Raw genomic sequence first — 22537 nt, forward strand, 5'->3', positions numbered from 1 at the left:
GAAAGAATGTTAAAAAAAATATATATATATATATTTGCACACTATCAAGGAATTTTTGTCACTGTAATGCTAGGTGAAATTAGGCTCGACTTCTCGTTCCTATTTCACCTAACGTGGAGCGGGGTCCTCTTTCGAGACCGGAGCTTAGTGCAATAAAGAGAGGCAGGACACAAAAACTCTAGGCAACAACCTTTACACGTATATTACCACAATCAGACACAGGACAAATCAGCAGATATTACAGCACAATACATAGCAATATAAAACCTTGTCTAGGATGTGTATCTCGCAGGATACTTGCTTCTCTGATAGTAATGACAACACAATCAATCCTAGTATATCAAGAGTGCAGTAAATATAGGCGCGCGCGGGAGGCGCGGGAGGAGGGGGTTGAGTCTCACGAGGAGGAGATAGGGGAGGTGCGGGGAGTGACTTGTGACGGCTAGGGGAAAGTTATGGTAATACAAGAGAGCGGCAGATATTAGCCGTGAAGTTTATATGGTTTCCACTAGCCAAGGAACTTTGGTAATTGATTTTATTCTTGATTCACACTTACTCGGGATATTGGAGTGAGAGAGGGTGATAAACAAGATTTATGGGTAGCGTGGGGGAGGGAGCGAATACCATCAATACTGTCACGAATCAATTCGCGACATTTCCCTTTTGTGAGAAGCCACGAACTATTAGTGGAAAACTCACTGTGTATAGCTCAGTTAACCGTTTCTCTCTCCATTTCGGGGTATACTTTTCAAAACATTCGTCACTGTTTAAAAGTGACCGATTTAATGCACGTCACTAAGTGCGCTACTGAGCGATACTATTGTTTTTTTATTGTTCGCCTCTGCTTGCCTCAACCGTTAGCCACGCCTTCTTCCGGTGGCTTGTGCGTCCTGCCCATACAATGTATTTTGAATTCAGTCTAGTTGTGGCTTTGACGGAGAGAGGTCCTGTGCTCCAGAAGTGTGAGAGGCCAGCTAGCACCCAAGCTCCACAGAGTATCAGTTTCTCCAAACTCCCACCCCTTGGTGATACAAAGCATTCACCGTTCAGTATTTCCTTTTGTTTTCCTAGTCTTAAGAGTTTAATTAAGGTGTTTTTTTCTAGGCATAAGAATTTAGCTTTTGTGTGAGTGAGTGAGTGCGTCTCATTGATTTGATTTGAAATGTAACGTTAAATTTATTTTTGTAATCAATAAATTTAACAGTTCTTTTTCTTGAGCTTAATGTAAAGTAAAATCTTGTTTCATTTCTCCAAATTAAGCTTATTTCCCACATAGCTCCTAGCTTGCATACACGTTTTACTATTCATAACTGGTACTTAGACCAGTCTTTTATTAACTTAAAATCCGTTGTGCCATAGGAGTTAAGCATCAGCAAGGACCTGATTATTATTATTAGTATTAGTTATTTATTGTCAGGGGTGAAGTAACTTTCTCCAGAGGCTAACAGTACTAATTCGGCATTTGTGAGTAATTAGTCTCTGCTGTGTACTGTTGAGAAAGTTTATAAATTCTCGTTCTTAGAGAATTGTTGCTTGATTTAGCAAGACAATCATTGTTTCTGCTCTTTAATATTATTGAATATTATTATCAATTAAATAATATTTAAGCATTTATTTCAAAATTACCGTGATATTATAAAAACCCCGTGACAATTGGCGACCTCATTCCAGGATATTAACTCCTAGCTATAAAGCTATTCACGAGATAGTGCTCACTCGTTCATATTTAGGAATTTACCATTAAAGTTTATAGGCACAAGTTTACTGGTGGTTACCGTTGATTTAGCAAGTGAATTTTTGCTTTATTAATCAATAGAGTACTTAACTCTAGTTTATTCTTGGTAACGCCAGACGATTTTATTCGCTCCTGGGAAGTCGCCGTACCCATTGTGTTTATTATTGAGTCTTCCCAGTCATTTACATTTTTGATTTATTCTTTGCCAGTTAACTAGATAAGACTGGTCACCACTAGCTTGTGTCTGTATTCTTTATTTGTGTTATTAGCATTCGTTTGCGAAGCAGTCAGTGCTCAGTTTCGTTTGCTTAATAAATTAGCGCCATGGCAGCCAGTGCTTATGTACAGGAAGCCAAAGATATGGGTCTCACTGATCCAGAGAAAATACAGACTTACGTTCTCTCACGGTTCAATTACGAGCAAGAACGTGAGAAAGACGCTCGTGAACGTGAGCGAGAACAACGCGAATACGAGCGAGAACAGCGTGAGGAACGCGAAAAGGAGCGCGAGTACGAGCGAGAACAGCGCGAATACGAGCAGAAACAACGCGAGCTCGAGTTAGAAAAAGAGCGACAACAGCGCGAACACGAGCTAGTACAAGAGCGAGAACAGCGCGAATACGAGCGTGAACAACGAGACAGAGAACGAGAACACGAACGTGCCGAGCGAGAAGCACGCGAGAGACATGAACTTGAAGTGCTGCAGCTCAAGCGAGATTCCTTGGCTTCAGACACGTCTGCTGCAGTTGGTCCAAGCTCCACGAGCGTTTCCCCTGCATATGTCCTGGCGACCCCACGCATCAAGCTTCCTTCATATAAGGAAAGCGAGCGAATCGAGCCGTACATAGCTCGTTTTGAGGACATGGCAGACATGTATCAACTGGATGAGGCAGCTAAGCGGCTTCAGTTTCTTAGCCTATTTGAGGGCCCTGCCCTCGATATTCTCCACAGAATTCGTGGAGACAATCTCACATATGAGATGATGAAAGCTGCACTCATTAAGGCGTATGGTCTCACAGTAGACGACGCCAAAGTTCAGTTCATGCGAGCTCGTCTCCAAGACAAGGAAACAGCTGTTCAGTTCCTTGATCATCTCACAGCTTACTTAAATGAGTGGATGGAGAAAGATGAAACTCCTTCCACGCGTGAGGGGATAATTGACCTTATGCTGCGTACACAGCTAGAGAGGTCGTGGCCTGCTGAGCTCATAGCACAGCTTAAGATCTGTCAGGTGAAAGATGCCAGCCAAATGGCAGAAAAGGCTGACGCATTCTTTACTGCATACGGGTATCAAACTCGTAAGCAAAACACCTGGAGCAGAAAAGATACTGCCAAGTCTGGAAAGCCGTCTCAGACTGAACCCCAGCAACAAGGCCATTCTCAGAAAAATGGCCAAGGTCCAAAACCGCAGTGGAAGGACCAGGGGCAAAACACTCAGAAACTTGAGTGGAAGAGGTACAACAAGTACCCTAACCAGCAGCAGTATCAGCCACGCAACCGACCGTCGGAACAAACTTTTTCACCACCAGCTCAAAAGAGGCAGGAAGCGAATGCAGCCTTCATTCCTCAGCAGCAGCCTGGTGGTCACGTCCCTACCAGTGTGGGTACTTCCCCACAGTTCACTAGTCCCACAGTGACAGTGAACCCCCCTCCACAGATGGCCAATGTTCCATCTTCCCAAGTATGTAATTCTCAAGGCACAATGTTCGCCGCATCAATTCAGCAGCCTCATGAGTGGCTAGCTGCATCCCCCACAGGCCCTCCCACAGGTGACAGTACCTTCCTTGTTCAGCAAGGGTTTGTGGGAGACATTCCTGTGAAGGTCCTGAGAGATAATGGTTCCTCAGGTTGCTCTGTCAAGCAGAGTCTAGTTCGGCCTGAGCAGTATACAGGTCGACAGATCCATGCAAACCTTATTGATGGATCAGTGAGATTGTTCCCTGAGGCATGTATTCAGGTGGCATCTCCATTTTATATTGGTACGACACTTGCAGTTGTCATGCCAGAACCCTTATTTGAACTCATCATCGGCAATATTTCCGGTGTCAAGGATAGTTGCTCCGATGATAATGCTACTCAGACTTCGGCTGCTGCGGTAACACGAGCCATGGCTGAGGCTCCAGACTGTGTCACCCCAGTGATCATTGAATCGCCGCAAGATCTGATGTGCAGTCAACTTGTTGTACAAGAACAACATTCTGATCCGACACTTGCTGCCGTGTGGAATAAACAAAAGGGTCGAGTGATTAAGTATTCACGGGGAGGTCGAGCCAAGTTCCTTCGCAAACAAGGACGGCTCTACCGTGAGTCACGAACACCCGAGGGCTAGGTTCGACTGCAGTTTGTCGTTCCCACCAAGTACCGCCTAGCAGTGTTACAATGGGGTCATTGTTCAGCCTCAGGAGGTCACATGGGCAAAAGGAAGACCCAGGGCCGTATCCGAGCTGACTTTTTCTGGCCAGGGATGGGACGAGACATAGATAGTTTTGTCCGTTCCTGCAGTGTGTGCCAAAGTATCACCACTAATCAGGGACATGCCCTTCCTGTGCCATTTGTAACCACACCCGTAATCTCTGAGACAGTTGAGAGACAGGGTAGTGATGAAGTAGGTACAGACCTGATGTCTCGCCTACTAACTGCTGACTAACATGAGCAGTTGTTGTATGCTGGGTTCCGTGATAGGCATCCTCTGTCGGGAATTTAGGAATAATTCCTCCCATTTTCTATTTTAGTTGGTAATGGGCGAATAATATTTCACCAGGGTTTCCAGCTTCTATTTGAGTAATCCAAGGACCAGCCTGGTTCCCAGTCAAAAGTGTAGACCTGACGTCTCACTTGTTGGCCCCACAGGACACAGTATGTCCAGGGCCTGTACATACACGTGTACTGTAGGTTAAGGGGGAAGTGAGAACTCTGCAGAGGCGACTTGAGGCTATGGAAGACCTGAGTATGCACAAGGATTCTCAGCTCCCTGATACTAATATAAGTACTATAGGTTAAGGGGGAGTTCGAGAGAGAACTCCGCAGAGGCGACTCGAGGCTATGGAAGACCCGAGTTTGCACAAGGATTCTCAGCTCCCCGATACTAATATAAGCACTGTAGGTTAAGGGGAAGGTGAGAACTCCGCAGAGGCGACTTGAGGCTATGGAAGACCCAAGTTTGCACAAGGATTCTCAGCTCTCCGATACTAATATAAGTACTGTAGGTTAAGGCACTTCCTCCCATTTTCTATTTTAGTGTGATGGGCGAATAATATTTCACCAGGATAGGCGTCCTCTGTCGGAAATTTAGGAATAAAGGTTGAGGACCCGTGTGCAGTTCGAGGCTATGGAAGACCCGAGTTTGCACAAGGATTCTCAACTTGCCAACCATAATCGTGTGCTATAATTAATGGCGACCTCGAATGTACGTCGTAGCACTGACTGCTAGGCAGAGAGAGTAATTGTAGCATAATAAAATTTTGTCTCATTGACACTTTTGATGCTCCACCTCAACTGGTTTTGCAGGTTCAGCAATGGGTGTAGCAGTTTTGCTGTGTGGACCAGCTGATCGTCTGCCACACGCTGCCGCCTCTTCTTCTCTGCCTTCGTCGTCACCATATCATTATTTACTGTGTCATTTTACACGTAGATACAGTTACACTACAACTGTCACACCTACACCATGTATTACATACACCACGCTACACAACAATTAGTTGTCAGTGTAAATGTAGCGACTTTTCGCTCAGTTTGACCTGAGTACAGGATTTTCACCGTCGTCACGGAGTTTTTCCCTCAAGCTTGCTTCTATTAACGTAAATACGAGTTTTTTTTACGCTCACTGGCGACTGTGACTTTCTCCTGTAGCAGGATAGCACACACACCACAGTGTGAATCTTGTGTGACAGAGTTAGGATGTGTACATATATATATATATCCACAAATTTTTTCCCATAAGGAAAAAATTTAATTTTGTAGGGGCGTAATGTCACGAATCAATTTGCGACATTTTCCTTTTGTGAGAAGCCACGAACTATTAGTGGAAAACTCACTGTGTATCGCTCAGTTAACCGTTTCTCTCTCCATTTCGGGGTATACTTTTCAAAACATTCGTCACTGTTTAAAAGTGACCGATTTAATGCACGTCACTAAGTGCGCTACTGAGCGATACTATTGTTTTTTTATTGTTCGCCTCTGCTTGCCTCAACCGTTAGCCACGCCTTCTTCTGGTGGCTTGTGCGTCCTGCCCATACAATGTATTTTGAATTCAGTCTAGTTGTGGCTTTGACGGAGAGAGGTCCTGTGCTCCAGAAGTGTGAGAGGTCAGCTAGCACCCAAGCTCCGCAGAGTATCAGTTTCTCCAAACTCCCACCCCTTGGTGATACAAAGCATTCATCGTTCAGTATTTCCTTTTGTTTTCCTAGTCTTAAGAGTTTAATTAAGGTGTTTTTTTCTAGCCATAAGAATTTAGCTTTTGTGTGAGTGAGTGAGTGCGTCTCATTGATTTGATTTGAAATGTAACGTTAAATTTATTTTTGTAATCAATAAATTTAACAGTTCTTTTTCTTGAGCTTAATGTAAAGTAAAATCTTGTTTCATTTCTCCAAATTAAGCTTATTTCCCACATAGCTCCTAGCTTGCATACACGTTTTACTATTCATAACTGGTACTTAGACCAGTCTTTTATTAACTTAAAATCCGTTGTGCCATAGGAGTTAAGCATCAGCAAGGACCTGATTATTATTATTAGTATTAGTTATTTATTGTCAGGGGTGAAGTAACTTTCTCCAGAGGCTAACAGTACTAATTCGGCATTTGTGAGTAATTAGTCTCTGCTGTGTACTGTTGAGAAAGTTTATAAATTCTCGTTCTTAGAGAATCGTTGCTTGATTTAGCAAGACAATCATTGTCTCTGCTCTTTAATATTATTGAATATTATTATCAATTAAATAATATTTAAGCATTTATTTCAAAATTACCGTGATATAAAAACCCCGTGACAAATACTTCTTTTCACAATATTCCTTCACAGTAATGGGAGTATGTCTTTATAGGGGAATCTCCAGGCGGCACAGGCTTATTAATTGTATAACAGGGATGTCACTCATAAGTATAGTCAATCAGATCTTGTTGCACACTCTCGTCCTTTAACTTCTCACTGTGATCTTATTTACCCCGATATTCACTATATGAAATCACTGCACAATACTTACATTAGGGGAAATCACGCTTAACCTAAATCACTCGTGCTACAATATCACACGTATTCATCAGGGGGATAGGCAGGGACATGTCATCGGCGATGCTGCCGGGCTAGGGGCACCTCCAATGCAAGGCGTGCCAAGAGGGCACGGGATAACTCGTAAGGGCGTCCTCTAGCGTCCTGGGCTTCCCGTGGCTTTCGGGCTTGGCTCAGGCGTGTGGCCCTCGGGACTGGGGCCAAATAGCTCCAGGAACCTCTGTGATAAGCCTCGGCATCGTGGGGGCGTAGAGGGATCACGCCCGGGTGTCCTGGGGAGAACCGAGAGAGACTGTGGGCTGCGGTCTCCAGCGTCTAGGGGCGCCGACAGGGGAGGGCTGCGGCGGCGACTTCCACTGGGGTCCGTCAGGTGCGTCTGCTCTCGGGCCAGGCGTAGGGAACCGAGACCAGGGAAGACTGTGAGGCCTGTCTGGGTCGCTCTGGGACAGGAAGCCTGGGCTCTAGTCTCCTGCCGTGGGGACGTCTCTCCACTCACCTCTCTCTGCACACCCTCGGAGCGACAACAGATTGTCTCACGAGGAAGGGAGCGACAATAGGTCGTCTCTACCAAGACACTCTCGGAGCGACCATAGATCGTCTCACGAAGATGGGAGCGACCATAGATCGTCGCTACCGGAGCACTTTCGGAGCGACCATAGATCGTCTCACGAGGATGGGAGCGACCATAGATCATCTCTACCGGAGCACTTTTGGAGCGACCATGGATCGTCTCACGAGGATGGGAGCGACCATAGATCGTCTCTACCGGAGCACTGTCAGAGCGACCATGGATCGTCTCACGAGGATGGGAGCGACCATAGATCGTCTCTACCGGAGCACTTTCAGAGTGACCATAGATCGTCTCACGAGGATGGGAGCGACCATAGATCGTCTCTACCGGAGCACTTTCGGAGCAACCATAGATCGTCTCACGAGGATGGGAGCGACCATAGATCGTCTCTACCAGAGCACTTTAGGAGCGACCATAGATCGTCTCACGAGGATGGGAGCGACCATAGATTGTCTCTACCGGAGCACTTTCAGAGCGACCATAGATCGTCTCTACCGGAGCACTTTCGGAGCGACCATAGATCGTCTCACGAGGATGGGAGCGACCATAGATCGTCTCTACCAGAGGGGCGCCGTCTGGAGTGTCTTTTCCTATTCCACCCCTAGCTGACTCAACAATTCCACTCCACGAAGGTAGTGTCCTTCTACCGTGGCGACGGCGTGGTGGCTGCATGACACAGGGGCACACGGCCCGGGCTGACATATGTCGCTGTTGCCGGGAGTGGTAGTGACTGGTGGCGGCTACCCCGTGGGGTCCGTGTGGGGGTGTCGGCGCATCCTGGGGCATACTAAGCTGTGTTTGGCTTGCCCTGTCGTCGGGGGTACTATGATATTTCTCGGGGGCACTGTTCTTTAAGCCACGCATTTTAGTCACCATAAGCCACATTTCCTTAGGTAAAATCTCATAACTGATACCTTCTCAGAAGGAATATTGATGAGATTCTAACTCATCTATAAATTTATAAGAGAAAGTACAAACACTAGCGCAATATCGAGATACATAATTAATTACCCTTTATAATTTTATTCCTCATCTCCGTAGACATATAGCGCATGACAGCTACAAAAAATGCTGGTTGAAAGAATACTGAGTGAACTGTATGAATGTAGTCTTGGGATTATTTGGATTGTTACGCTAGGAAGAGGGTCATTTGAGTGACCATAAAATCGCTAACTGAGGCATGACAGCTACAAAAAATGCAGGTTGAAGGAACACTGAACCGTATTAATGTCGTCTGGAGATTTTTTGGAGTTTTACCTTAGGAAAAGGGTCATTTGAGTAATGCTATAAACCGCATAATTTTGAGTGGAAATACTAAATATGAAGTTTCCACAAATATACTCTAAATTATTGGGAACCACAGTTGTATCCAAAATTCAGAATACATATCTGTTTGTGAGAAAATCCCTTCTTAATAAAAAATCAATAAAAAGGCCAAATGAGGTAATATGTAGGATGAAATTGCTTCACGAGTAAAGAATTCAGCCATATGGGGGTTTTAAGCCCAAAGGGTTTCCTTTCATTAGACACATGAAAACAACATATATGGAGATAATTTTTTATTTTTTTAATGCATCACTAGGTCAATAAAGTGGTATCCTGAGAATAGTGTTCATATTTAAAATATGAAATATTCTCGCGGTAGGGCGCATCGTGTGATATAATTATCTTTATTTACGAAGGCAAAATCATTTCGAAAGGAAAAATCGTTTACAAGAAAGTAGTTTATTTACTGATTATCATAAATACATTATTAGGAAAAGCTAAATTTATAGCTGTACTGAGATATACATTTTATATACATTGCTTATTTCCTCATATACGCTTTTTTTTTTTTTTTTTTTTTGTTCATTATGGGTTTAAAATAAATCAGGTTGCAGGAGCATCGACCTAAACTGTTGCGTCTGCCATGCTCTGGTGAACGATATTTTGGTTTTCCGATGAGTGTATTGGCTTTTTTTTTTTTTTTTTTTTTTTAGCATTGACATAACGGATAAAGGATAGGGCCAAAGGTGAACTAGTTACGGCTGCTAGCATTCAGTTTGGGTTGGTTCAAAACTATTTAATGGAGTGATGGCTGTATAAACGTATTTTGGGGCGAGATCATAAATATTCAACTTCCTCAAATGTACTCAAAATTGATTGGGAAACACACCTAATGATTACCAAAACTCAGAAGAAACTTAGGAGGGTGAAAAATTAAATCCCATTCTGGAAACACATAACAAGAAATCGATTAATACGTAAAATGAAATGGCATCTGAGGTCTTTAAAACAGTGTTTAAATTGACATGGGGGTCACCGAAATAAGAGAGAAACATCGATTGAGTGTTCTTTTTTATCTTCAGTAGAAGCACTTTATGTAAAAAAGAAAAAGTATTACTTGCACACAATGAAGATTCGTGTTACACCATAAACCACTTTTTCTTAGGTATAATCTCTCAAAACTGATACCTCGTGAGATGGAATATTGGAGAGCTTTTGACTCTCATCTATAAATTTATTCGAGACCGTACAAACACTATGGCAATATCGGGATATATAATTGATTACAAATTATAACTTTATTCAACTCCGTAGACATTTAGTGCATGGCCATTAGAAATAATACCGGACTAAGGAACACTCAAGATCTTTAATAATGACGTCTGGAGATAGTTTGGATTCTTACATTTGGAAGCGAGTCATTTGAGTAATGCCAAAAAAAGCATAATTGTGGGCAACGCAACTTGCACAAATATACTCTTAATTAGCTGGGAATTACTGGCAATTGTATCTAAAATTCAGAAAACTATAATTAGGTTTAGAAATTTCCATCTTGAAAAAAAAAAAAATCAATAATAAGGCTAAATGAGGTAATACGTAGGAAGAAGTCGATTCACAGATACATAATGCAGCCATTTGGTTGTTTTAAGTACAAAGTGTTTCATTAGAAACGTGAAAACAACTTAGAAATCTGGAGATAAAATGGGTGTTAATATTTATCTGCATCACTCGGGCATGAAGTGGTGTGCTGAGCCTAGTGTTCAAATAGAGAATGGGGAATATTTTCGAAGTATGACCGTTCTTTTGATATCATTAACCATATTTAGAAAGGTAAAATTACACCGAAACGCAATAAATGGTTGATTTATTGGTTTTCATAAGTATTTTTAGGGAAAGCTAAATTTATAGTCGTACTAAGATATTTAGCTTATACACGTTTTTTGGTTTCTTATATACGCAGTTTCCTTGTTCACGAAGGAGCTAAAAAAAAAAAAAAAAGTCTGGTAGCAATAGAGTCGGCCTGAACTGTTGTGTCTGCCATGTTGAGAATAATTGAATTTTTAATTTCCGATGAGTCTACTGTTTTTTTTTCTTTTTTTTTTTTTTTTTTTTTTTTTTTTTTTTAGCCTTGAGTTCACGGATAAAAGTTAGGGCCAAAGGTGAACTAGTTACGGGTGATAGCATTCACCTTGGGGGCAGTTCAAAGCTCTTTTACTTGAGTATTGGCTGCATCAACGTGTTTCTGGGCGGAATCGTTAAATATACATCTCCCATGAATGTACTAAAAATTAATTGGGAAACACACCTAATTATTACCGATACTTAGAAGACAGTTCTGGAAAAAAAAAATAATATTTTGAAAACATATAACAAGAAATCGATTGACACGTAAAAAGAGCAGGCATCTGAGGTGTTTAAGGATAAGGCAAAAAGTGTTTCCCTCGCAGTAATTGCGTGAGACGGCATTCCAAGATATCGGTTCAAACCTCCTTCCTAAACCATTATGCCATGGCCCTTGGTACCCAGCATAAACGGAACTGCTTGAAACTGAATCATGGAGAAACTTTTGCGAAGCTAGCTTAGCTATTCATGTAGAACTGAGAGATGTTTGGGGGGATATCATAGGTCTTGAATAGGTCAGAAGACTAGGTGGGGCATTTATAGAATTCTCTGGTGGTCACATACTGTGCTACAGAGACAAAAAAGAAATGAAAGAACATGGTGTATGATTTCTGGTCAAAAGACACTTAAGTGGTTTCGTTTAAGATTTCTTCAGTATAAATGTGAGAGTAGCAGGCCTAATAATGAAACTGAACAAGAGGTACGAGATCAAATTAATCCAAGTCTCCGTAGCAACATTAGCTTATGATGATAAGGAAATAGAAAACGTTTACAAAGATTTAAAGAAAGCAATTAATAAGAACAGAACCCAGTATACATTCGTCATTAGAGACTTTAACGCAAAGCCTGGCAAGAAAAGAGTAGGTGTGACTGCAGCAGGGTATTTTGGAATTCGGAAAGCAAGAGGTGAAATGCAAATGGTATTTGCTGAAAGGAATTTGTTTTAGGATGACGAACATGCTTTTTCATAAGAAGAAAAGTAGGAGGTGAACATGAAAGGGGACCAAATAATGAAAAAAAATTAAACAGGTGTCATCCACCCTGACAAATAACTGTACGTGACCAGTACAGTGAAAAATGTAACTGCGCTAAATAAATTAAATGTAGAGCTGCAAGGCTTGGTGGATGAGTTTGGAAGAGTGTAAGAAATGGAATCTAAAGGTGAATGTAGGGAAGAGTAAAGTTATGGTCTTCGAGAGAAGTGAACTCAGTGAATGTGCGGTGAGGTTGGATGAGGAAATGGAAAATGTGAGTGCGTTTAAGTACTTAGGTAGTGTGATGAGTAAGGATGGAAGTTTAGCAGGTGAAGTGAAAGGGTACGACAAGGAAGAAAGGTTGGTGGTTCCTTGAAAGCAGTGATAAGAAACAGGGAAGTAAGCATGGGAGTGAAAAAGTTACTACATGTCAGTATTGTGATGCAAACTCTGACGTATGGAAGTGAAACTTGGTCCTTGGTGGAGGGACAAAAGCAAAAGTGAGAGCAGTGGAAATAAGTTATTTGAGAGGAGCATGTGGAGTCACATGGACAGACAGACTGACAAATGAGGAAGTGAAGGAGCGTTGTGGTGTGGATGTGGATGTGATAGGAAGAGTTAGGGGAAACACACTGAGGTGGTTTGGCCATTTGGAAAGGATGGAGAGTGAGAGACTGACGAAGAGAGTATATGTGAGTGAGGTGGAGGGGGGAGAGGGAGGGGGAGGCCAAGGATGAGATGGAGGGATGGAGTGGAAAGGTATATGAGAGAGGGGGGGATGAGCTGGGAGCAGGGCAGTGAAAAGGCGGGGGGACAGGGCAACATGGAGGCGATTTGTTTGTGGTCACCCCTTATGGGATTCAGGCGTCTGGCAATAGATGGATAGATAGATAGAACGGGATCACAAAATGGTTAGAAATTAAGTAATACTTGACCTAAGAAGAGAGAGGGAGAGGATAATCCGCAGGAGACAGCCAAATCTTGCAGTAGCGAGAGAGAAGGCCGCGGAATTTAGCTTGTTAATTCAAAATAAATGCTGTCAATTGACGAATGAAGTAAATATCGACGCAGAGCAAATTAACGGGAACTTCACGAGAGTAGTACGAGAAACAGCCCTAGAAATAGGAGGAAGGAAATCAAGAAATTGCAACAACAAGCTTTCAGAAAGTACAAAGGAACAGCTAAAAAAGGAAGTAACACGATTGTATGAACAAGGTAAGATCACAGTGAAACAGCCAAACTAAAGAATACTACCAACAAGAAGAAAAAGAAGATATTAGAAAGTTTTACATGGAAAGAACTGAAGAAATTTTAAGGAATGGAGGAATCCTGAAGACATCCAAGCAGAGACTTGGTATAAGAAGAAACCAAATGTTTTCTCTAAGAGACTATAATGGGGAAGTAACAAACAACAGAAATGAAGTGGACAAAACAGCACAAGAATTTTATGTAAAACTTAACAGCAGCAATACCGTGGCCGAAGAGTCAGTTCAAGCTAGACAGTCAACCTCTGCATTGAGTTTCATGAAGTAAAGGACGCACTGATAGTAGTGACGAAGGATGAAGCAGCAGAAAATGAGGTAATCACCGCTGATCTTATACAAGAGGCATGTGAGATCGCAGTAAATGAATAAGCAAAGCTATTTACGAAATGTTTAAACGTCAAAGCTGTACCCAGATCTTCGAAAAATGTACCTGTTATTCTCCTTCACAAAACAGGTGACATCAAAGACCTAAAAAACTACCACTGAATAAGTATTCTACCTGTTATGCACAAACTTTTCACGAAAGGTCTAGCAAATCGAATTTATCCTACCTTAAATGCAACCAGCCAAGGAACAGGCAGGAATACAAAGTGGTTACTCAACAGCAGACCATGTTCAAATTATAAATAATGTGACTGAAAAACTTCAGTATAAAAAAAAAAAAATCCCTTTTACGTGACGTTTAATATGGAAAAAGAAATTGATTCAGTTGAAACAGATGCAGTGATGACAGCAATCCGAGGGCAAGGTGCAGAAGAAATTTATGTTGTAATATTAGGAGATATTTTTAGAGATAGCACGGGACCATAACCTCCAAAAAAGACAGCCAGAAAATTCCAATAAAGAAAGATGTTAGACAATGAGATACAATTTCACCAAAGATTTCACTGGTTGCCAAGAGAATTTTTTTCAGAAAATTAGATTGTGATGACAAAGGAATTTACGTAAAATGTGAATGATTGAATAATTTAGATTTGCAGACGACATAGTACTTTTCAGTGAATCAGAGGAGGAACAATAAGTGAGCTGAACAGGTAGGCTTGAAAAGAATATGAAGAAGATTAGGTCTAACAGATATGTTTCTTTTCCGTCTAATATATATAGAAGATTAAGAAGCAGAATGTCTCGAGGAACACATATACAATGGCAGGCAATTCAGGCAGATCCAGTCCATGGCAATAAAATGACTCGAAGAATAGGAATGGGATGGAGGGCTTTTGACAAACTAAGGAGCTCCATGAAGGATAGGCAATAACATTATGCCAAAAGAGAAGGTAATATAATCAATGTGTCCTTCTGCTCTAACTTATGGATCAAAAACGTGAAGTCTAGCAAGTCCTTAGAACGAATATTTAGGAGTGCTGAAGGAGGAGTAGACAGGGTTATAAAGGATCGTTTTAGGGGTCACATGAAGAAATAAAACGAGAGCCTCCTGGGTGAAGGAACAAACAAAGGTGGAGGATATAATCACAGAAGTCAAAACGCATAAATGGATGTGGACAGGTCACGTCCATAACAGATGGCCAACCAGGATAACTGAGTGGCAGCCCAGAGGCTGCCACTCAGTTATCCTGGCAAACAGAAGAGAGATTGCGAGATGAGATTCAGCGATTCGCTGGGATTGATGGAACAGGTTAACATCCAATAGGTCAGTGTGGAAAAAGATGGGATGGGTCATTGTCCTGCAGTAGACTGACTTAGGCTGATGTATACGAATATATATATATATATATATATATATATATATATATATATATATATATATATATATATATATATATATATATATATATATATATATATATATATATATATATATATATATTATGCTGGATGTTTTTAGACCGACTTCTCCCTCTAAAGACACCAGCGACTGAGCGGGGTCCTCTTTCTAGACCGGAAGTAGAACACTTACAAAGGAACAGGGAACTCGGCAGTATACCTTAACACATCTATTGTCTCAATTCAATCTCCTTCCAATATACATACAAAGATACACTGAATATGGATGGGGTAAAGTGACAGGGTGACTAACGCAAGCATAACATATCACAGGGGAACGGTATTGATGCCTGAGTCAGTGTACAATTTCCATTCAATACACATATATAACATGTCACATGGTCACGATATTGATGCCTGAGTCAGTGTACAATTTCCTTTCAATATACATATCAAGATACACTAAACACGAATAGGGTAAAGTGACAAATTAATCAATACTAGCATAACATGTCACATGGGCATGGTATTAATCCCTGGATCAATGTATGAGGGAATATCACATAGCCCTGGCGACACTGTTCACACACTCTGTCTTTTGGACTGCACTTGGTAGGTTAGTCTCTTGCCCGCACACTATACCTCATACCAATTAACCTGGCCAGGCATGTATGGCAACAGTGTTCCTGCCGAGATTCTGATTGGCTGGAGGTGTTTGTTCGATTTCGTTGTTGCTTAAACCGATACCCTCTTCATTATCAGATGTGATACTGAGTTTGTCGACAATACAATCTTCAAAAGCAATAAGAAATCCGTTATATACTTGACAACAACGAAATTTTCGTAGGGAGATAGATATATGAGTCAACAAAGTATTATAACAGTCCAAGTCAAGGTCAGCATTCGAACAATTCCTTTATATCTCTGACACTGTAATATAAAAGAAAATTAAGGAAACCTGCTTAATCTAACCGTTGGTATATCACACATTTAAATTTTAAGATCAGTCTGTACCTTTAAATCGTGCCACAATTCTGAACAATTAAAAATTCTAATGAAAAGAGTTCTGCGGGGAGGGAGGTTTGAAAAAATTACGAAAATCAAAATAGGCTAAAGGAAAACTGTTTCATTATATCTCCTCTATTATCACAGTACAGACTGATCTTAAAATTTAAATGTGTTTTATCAACTTAGATTAAGCAGGTTTCCTTAATTTTCTGTTATATTACAGTGTCAGAGATATAAAGGAATTGTTCGAATGCTGACCTTGACTTGGAGTGTTATATTTTGTTGACTCATATATATCTATCTCCCTACGAAAATATCGTTGTTGTCAAGTATATAAAGGATTTCTTATTGCTTTTGACGATTGTATTGTCAACAAACTCAGTATCACATCTGATAATGAAGAGAGTATCGGTTTAAGTAACAACGAAATCGAACAAACACCTCCAGCCAATCAGAATCTCGGCAGGAACACTGTTGCCATACATGCCTGGCCAGGTTAATTGGTATGAGGTATAGTACATTACCCTTGTTCCGGAGAGCTTAGGCATAAACACAGTACTTTGAATAAACTAGAGTAGAGATCTTTGTGTATTGTTTCTGTCTCACTGTTTGTATCACTTATAGTCACTTTCACTGTTTAAGTCTTTAGCACGACTCTGGAAGTTGAAAGCGTCGTCACTGGGCTACTGAGGCCCTGGGTTTAACTGAGGTGGCACCCAGGAGTGGGAGGGGGCCCTTCTGGGGAGCCCTCCTGTAGAAGGGAAGGGACAACTGTCGGGGGCGTCGCGGTCTGGGCACGTATCTGGTCTGGGGTGCAGGAAGGCCCTTTCCTGTGTGGGCCTTGACCTGGTAAGGGGCCCTCGGGACTGGGGCCAAACAGTGTCAGGAGTCCAGCCTGCCGCTTCTTACTCCTGACGGAGGGCTGACAGAGAGTGGGGCCGGAGCAGTCCTGCCTTGGGATCCGCGGACTGGCCCTGGGAGGCCTGGAGCTGCGTTCGCCTCTAGGTTGGGGTGCAATCAGGGGTTGGCTGCGGCACCCCTCCCGCGGGGCGTCCATCAGGATCCGGCGTCGTCCAGGGGCAGATTGTAGGGCGTGAACCCTGCCTTCAGCGACAGGACCTCGCCACGACTCCTGGAACAGTAGCACCTCTGGGAAACACACCTGGAGGGAGAGAAAGAAGGGCGTCCCACGCAGCCAAGAGGTAGTGAGCCGGCTGCGCAAGGGACCTTCCCCTCCGGGAGAACCCTCGAGACTGTGGATGAAGGGCGTACAGTGGCCGTCCCTTCCCCAACGCGTGCAGTGGCCGTCGTCGTGGTTCCACAGCCCCTTAGGGTAGCAGCAGAAGGACATACAGTGGCCATTCCTTCCCCGGTACGTACAGTGGCCATTATTGTAGCGCTACTCCCAAAGGAGGAAGAGGCAGATGAGTGACATACAGTGGCTGTCCCCTCCCCGGCACATACAGTGGCCATTACCGCGGGTCTGCCTGCCCAACGGGAAGTAGCTGAGGGACGTACAGTGGCCGTTCCCTCCCCAACGTGCACAGTGGCCGTCGTCGTGGCTCCACTCCTCCTGCCTTTGCCTGTTGATGTGTGCTCAATAGCTAGCACACCGAGGCAGTCTCCAGTTGTGGCTGCAGCAGGAGGACGTACAGTGGCCATTCCTTCCTCGACACGTACAGTGGCAGTCGTCGCGGGGCTGCTGGGGGAAACGGCTGAGGGACGTACAATGGCCGTTACCGTGGTGCTCCCTGGGACTGTATCTGGAGCAGTCCCACCCTGATCCTGCCAAGGGCTGGTCTGGCCAAGAAGTAGTGTCGCATTCCTGCGATGTCACAGTTGGTTAAGTTGATGGGAAGAGAGACACTAGGTCAGGGGGCCATGGCGCCCGTCTTGCTCTGGGCCAGTCCCTCACTCACCTGGCCCACCGTGGTGTCCTCCTGGGGTGGGAGTAGGGCTGCAGCTCCATAGCGGGGTGGGGGGTCTGGCGGTGGAGGTGCACATCTTACCACCATCTGTGGTAAAGAAGTCACGGCCCCGTGACTGGAGGTGCTATGTACTTGTAGTGGAGGTCTGGTGGGTAGGTGTGATGTGTTGGAGGGGGTCGGTCCAGTGATGTGTTATGTGGTTGGGTTCTTGGTGGGGGTTGAGTGTGAGGTGGAGTGTGGAAGTGTGTGGGGTGTGGCGGAGGCTGTGGAGGAGCTGGTGTGTCCCTCGTACTCTCTGGCCCGGTCCGTGTGGGGGATGCCAAACTATGCTCTGGATCCTCATCTCGGGTGGTGGTGCTTGGTGCAGGGTTGGTGGCTGTATGCTGGCTAAGGGTGGGTCCTTGGCCTTTAATGGGGGAGGTTAGGGTAGGAGCAGCAGCTCCCTCTGGGGAATTGGGTCAGTGGAAATTTCCACCTAACTTGATGTAGGCTGAGTGTGTTGGGGCTAGTATTGGGTGTGTGTATGTCGTGTGGGGGTGAGTGTGGTGAAGTTGTCGAGGTAGGAGTGGGCGTAGGGGTGTATCTGGTCGGTGGTAGTGAGGGCAGGTGTGGGAGGTGAAGCTGTGGAGGCACGTGGTGGTGTGGGCGTCCTGTTTTGGTTGTGGGCGGTTGTGATTGGTCGTGAGGGGTGGGGTGTGTAGTGGGCGTGATCATTGGGTAAAGGGTGGACAAGCGTGGATGATTGAGTGGTGTGGGTGGTGGGTGGTGTTGGTGCATGCGGGGAGTTTGTGAGTGAGGTGGTGCGGGGGGTGGTGACGGGGGGGAGTGAGGATGGGGGAGGGTGAGTGTCGTGGTAGTAAGGTGCGGGTGGTTGTTTCCGCGGTGGTCATGGCTGGGCTTGTCGTGGAGTGGCGTGGTGGTGGTGTGTTGATAGGGGTATGGGTCAGTGATTGGAAGTGGTGGGTTGGAGGTGAGATGGGCATGTGGGGTGTGGTAGGAGAGGAGGTTGGTGAAGTTGTGGCCTCAGAGGAACTCGGTGGTGGGCCATGTAAGGGTGCAGTGGGAGGAGGTGTTGTGGCAGGTGAGGTGGAGGGGGAGGGCGAGAAGGAGTGGGATGATTCTTGGAAGGAGGGGAGGTGCGCGGTGCATGGCAGGAGGTGTGTGGTGCACGGTTTGGCGGAATGTTATTGTGAGTGGTTACGGTACGTGCATGTATGCCCATGCTGTTGGATAATGACTTCGTAAGGGTTGGAGACTTTGATGATGGTGAAGGGGCCTTCGAATCGGGGAGAAATTTTGTCTGGGATAGGTAAATGTGCTACGACGACAGAGTCTCCCGGTTTGTAGGGATTGGAGGTGATCGCGTCTGGCTGTAAATCTTGCTGTTGTTGAAGGTAGTGGAGGCGCCTCTTGAGGTGGTGTAGGGGGTTGGTGGTGGTGGGCGGGGGAGGGGAATGGAGGTGTTGGCGAAGGGGCAGAAGGAATGGGGCTTCCCTGAAGACTCGCTTGTGGGGGGTTATTCCATCATCCCTAGGGCATGTGTTGAGGCCCCACTTAACAATTTTTACACGGGCTGGCCAGTCATCATTGCCTGTTTGTATAATTCGGGTTCGTACCTGGTTAAGGAGAGAACAATGACTTCTCTCACAGACATTATTTCCCTGGGGCCAGTATGGGGAGGAGTGTGGTATTTGGTAGCCGAAAGATTTGCCAGCTCCTCCCAGACATTGCCTGTGAATTCTGGGGCGTTATCAGAATGTAGGGCCTGGGGGATCCCAAAGTAAGGGAAGACGTGGCATACCAATGCATCTGCTACTGTTACTGCGTTATGTTCTTTTGCAGGGCAGGCGAAGAGGAATTTGGAGTATACCTGTACATCAACGAAGGTAGTGATGTATTTGTAGCCTGCCTTGGGTTTTAGGGGCCCGACTACGTCGACTGACAGTAATTGCCATGGTTTGTGTGCAGTGATTTTTCCCGCCAGTCCAGCTGTGCACGTGATGTCTTTACCCAGGGAGCAGATTCGGCACATTTGAATGATGTTTTTGGCAATGGTGGAGGGATTTGGCATCCAATAAATGTCATTGAAGACTTGTAGTAACTTCTTTGTGCCGAGGTGGATGCTGTTGTCTGCATGGAGATGAAGCATGGCATCGTGCACAGTGTCGGGATCTAGGACAATGTAGCCATCTTGTTTAAACAGGTGTTCACCGTGTTGGTGTAATTTGGTGAAGGTGTGTGGTGGTATCCAGGGGGTGCTTTGCTTGGCCTGCCACATTTCGATGAGGTCTGTGTTGGTGCAGATTGAGTTGATGGGTAGGCAGGAGAGGGCGTCGGCGTTTGTGTGCAGCTTCCTGGGTCGGTATGATATTTCAAAATCAAATTCCTCCAGTGCTTCTCTCCATTGAATCAGTTGAGCGCTGGTGGTGTTGGATTGTCGCAGCCACTGGAGAGATTGATGGTCAGTAATGATGACTACGTGGGTGCCAGAAATATAGGATCTGAAGTAATCTAAAGCCCAAATAATGCCCAGGCACTCACGTTTAGTAGCAGCGTAATTTCTATCAACCTGGTTGAGGGTGCGGCTGGTACAGGCGATGATGTGCTCCCGTCCATCCTGCACCTGGGCGATTACTGCACCGATGGCAGTCAGGGAAATGTCGGTGTATAGACGGAAGGGTAGGTTGTAGTCGGGGAAAGCGACAATCGGGGGTGAGACGAGTTTGTTTTTGAGGGTGTTAAAGGCTGCAATTCGGGTATCTGTCCAGACGAAAGGCTCGCCTTTCCTTGTGAGGTTGTGTAACAGTTTGGCAATGTCAACGAAACCTTTGACAAAACGCTGGTAGTAAGAGGTAAGTCTGAGGAAGGCGCGCATTTCATGGATGTCCTTAGGTAGAGGGAGGTCGACAATGGCGTACAATTTGTCGGGATTGGGAGAGATGCCCTAAGCTCCGATCACGCGTCCCAGCAAGGAGACGGATCTTTCCGCTAGGACGCATTTAGAAGGTTTGAGTTTGAGTCCGGCCTGGTGTATTCACATAAAAACCTGTTTGAGGCAGTGCAGATGGTCGGCCCAGGTTCGGCTGAACACGATGACATCGTCTAGATACGCTAGGCAGATCTCCCAGGTCAGGTCGCTCAGGACTAACTCCATGAGGCGGGAGAACATGGCTGGGACATTGCAAAGTCCAAAAGGGAGGACGTTATTTTCAAAATGTTTGCCGTTGCTGGTGAAGAAGGCTGTTTTTTGTTTGTCCTCTGGGTGGACAGGGACTTGCCAGTACCCCGACTGCAGGTCGAGGGTGGAAAACCAGGAAGAGCCATGTAGTGAGTCAAGGGAATCGTCTATTCTGGGTAGGGGAGTGGCATCCTTGGTGGTGGCATCATTGAGTTTATGGTAGTCGACACAGAACCACATGGTGTCATCCTTTTTTCTAACGAGTACGACAGGGGAGGACCAGGGGTTGGTGGAGTGGGAAACAATGCCGGCATCGAGCATGTCCTGGACCTGCCCGTCTTCCTCTGCCTGCTGCTTTGGGTTCTTGCGTCGTGAGGGTTGGCGGATGGGTGGTCCCGTGGTGTGGGTTTCGTGGTTGAGGTAGGCTGTGTGCCTGATGTCTGCTGGGCCAGATGAAAAAAGGTCTTGGACGTCCAGGAGGAGTTGTCGGAGGCTGTTTGCTTGGTGGGTGGAGAGGTGGTCAGGTAGAGTAGGTAGTATGGTGGGGGAGGGGGGGGGTGTCTCACAAGGCTCGGCCTCTTCCATGTAGCCTACTATCAACCCTCGAGGGAGGGTAAGTGGCGTGGCGGCGAAATTGGCGATTCACACTGCTTGGACATAGGAGGGAAGGAATCTGGGAGAGAGTAAACATGATGAAAGGGGCCCGGATGGTAAGCTGGGTGAAAAAAGTAGAGGTACCGCTGGGCCTGTTTAATTGTAACCAAGCCTCATGATGTGGGGGAATGGTAACAGCGGAAGCAATGGGTGGCAGGAAAAGTTGGATGGGGAGGTGAGGTAGGAGAGGAAGAAGAAGAGGAAGGGGGTGTGAGAAGGTATAGTGGTGGGTGATGGGAGGGGCGATGGTGGAGGTGAAATGCACGTGCAGAGTGGTTGAGGGTGGTGAGGAGGGGGGGGTGCGGGTGTGCACGTGCCGTGTGGGTGGTTAAGGGGGGGGGGCTGGACAAAAGTGAAGGCAGCGCTTGTGGCAGTCGATGTTTGCGTGAAGCTTTTGTAGGAGGTCCAGCCCCAGGTGGCTGTCATATGCATGGCAGGTGGAATCGAAGATGATGAAGGGGTGTCTTGCGGTGACTTGTTGGTTGGTTTCAGTTGCAGGTCCCTGGTCTCCCCACAGATAGGCAGGGGGGCCTTCCCTCGCGTCTATGAGGTTGGCTGAGGTGGAGAGAATGGGGCTGAAGGTGGAGCTGTGGCGGGAGTAAAAATGCAAGTAGAGGCAGGATCTGGCTGCTCCCGTGTCAACTAATAGTCTTGCCTTGACCCCATTCAGCCTCATTTTGTCGTAGACTGGGGGTCTGTACTTATGTGAAGTGGCCCCCGCCTCTGTGGGGAGGTGCGGGGGCGGACCTAAAAATCCTTCTGTTGTACGGTGCCTTCCTCTTCGGGCTTAACTTCCCCTGGGTCTGTATAAGTTAGGGGTGGAGCATCGTCTTGTGGTGCTTTGTCTTCCAAGGATGACACCTTCCGACGCCCTTGTGGTGCCGTCCTATGTCGA

This window comes from Coenobita brevimanus, chromosome 1 (genome assembly GCF_032717465.1).
Source record: "Coenobita brevimanus isolate Jiangsu-jjx chromosome 1, ASM3271746v2, whole genome shotgun sequence".
NCBI classification, from domain to species: domain Eukaryota; kingdom Metazoa; phylum Arthropoda; class Malacostraca; order Decapoda; family Coenobitidae; genus Coenobita; species Coenobita brevimanus.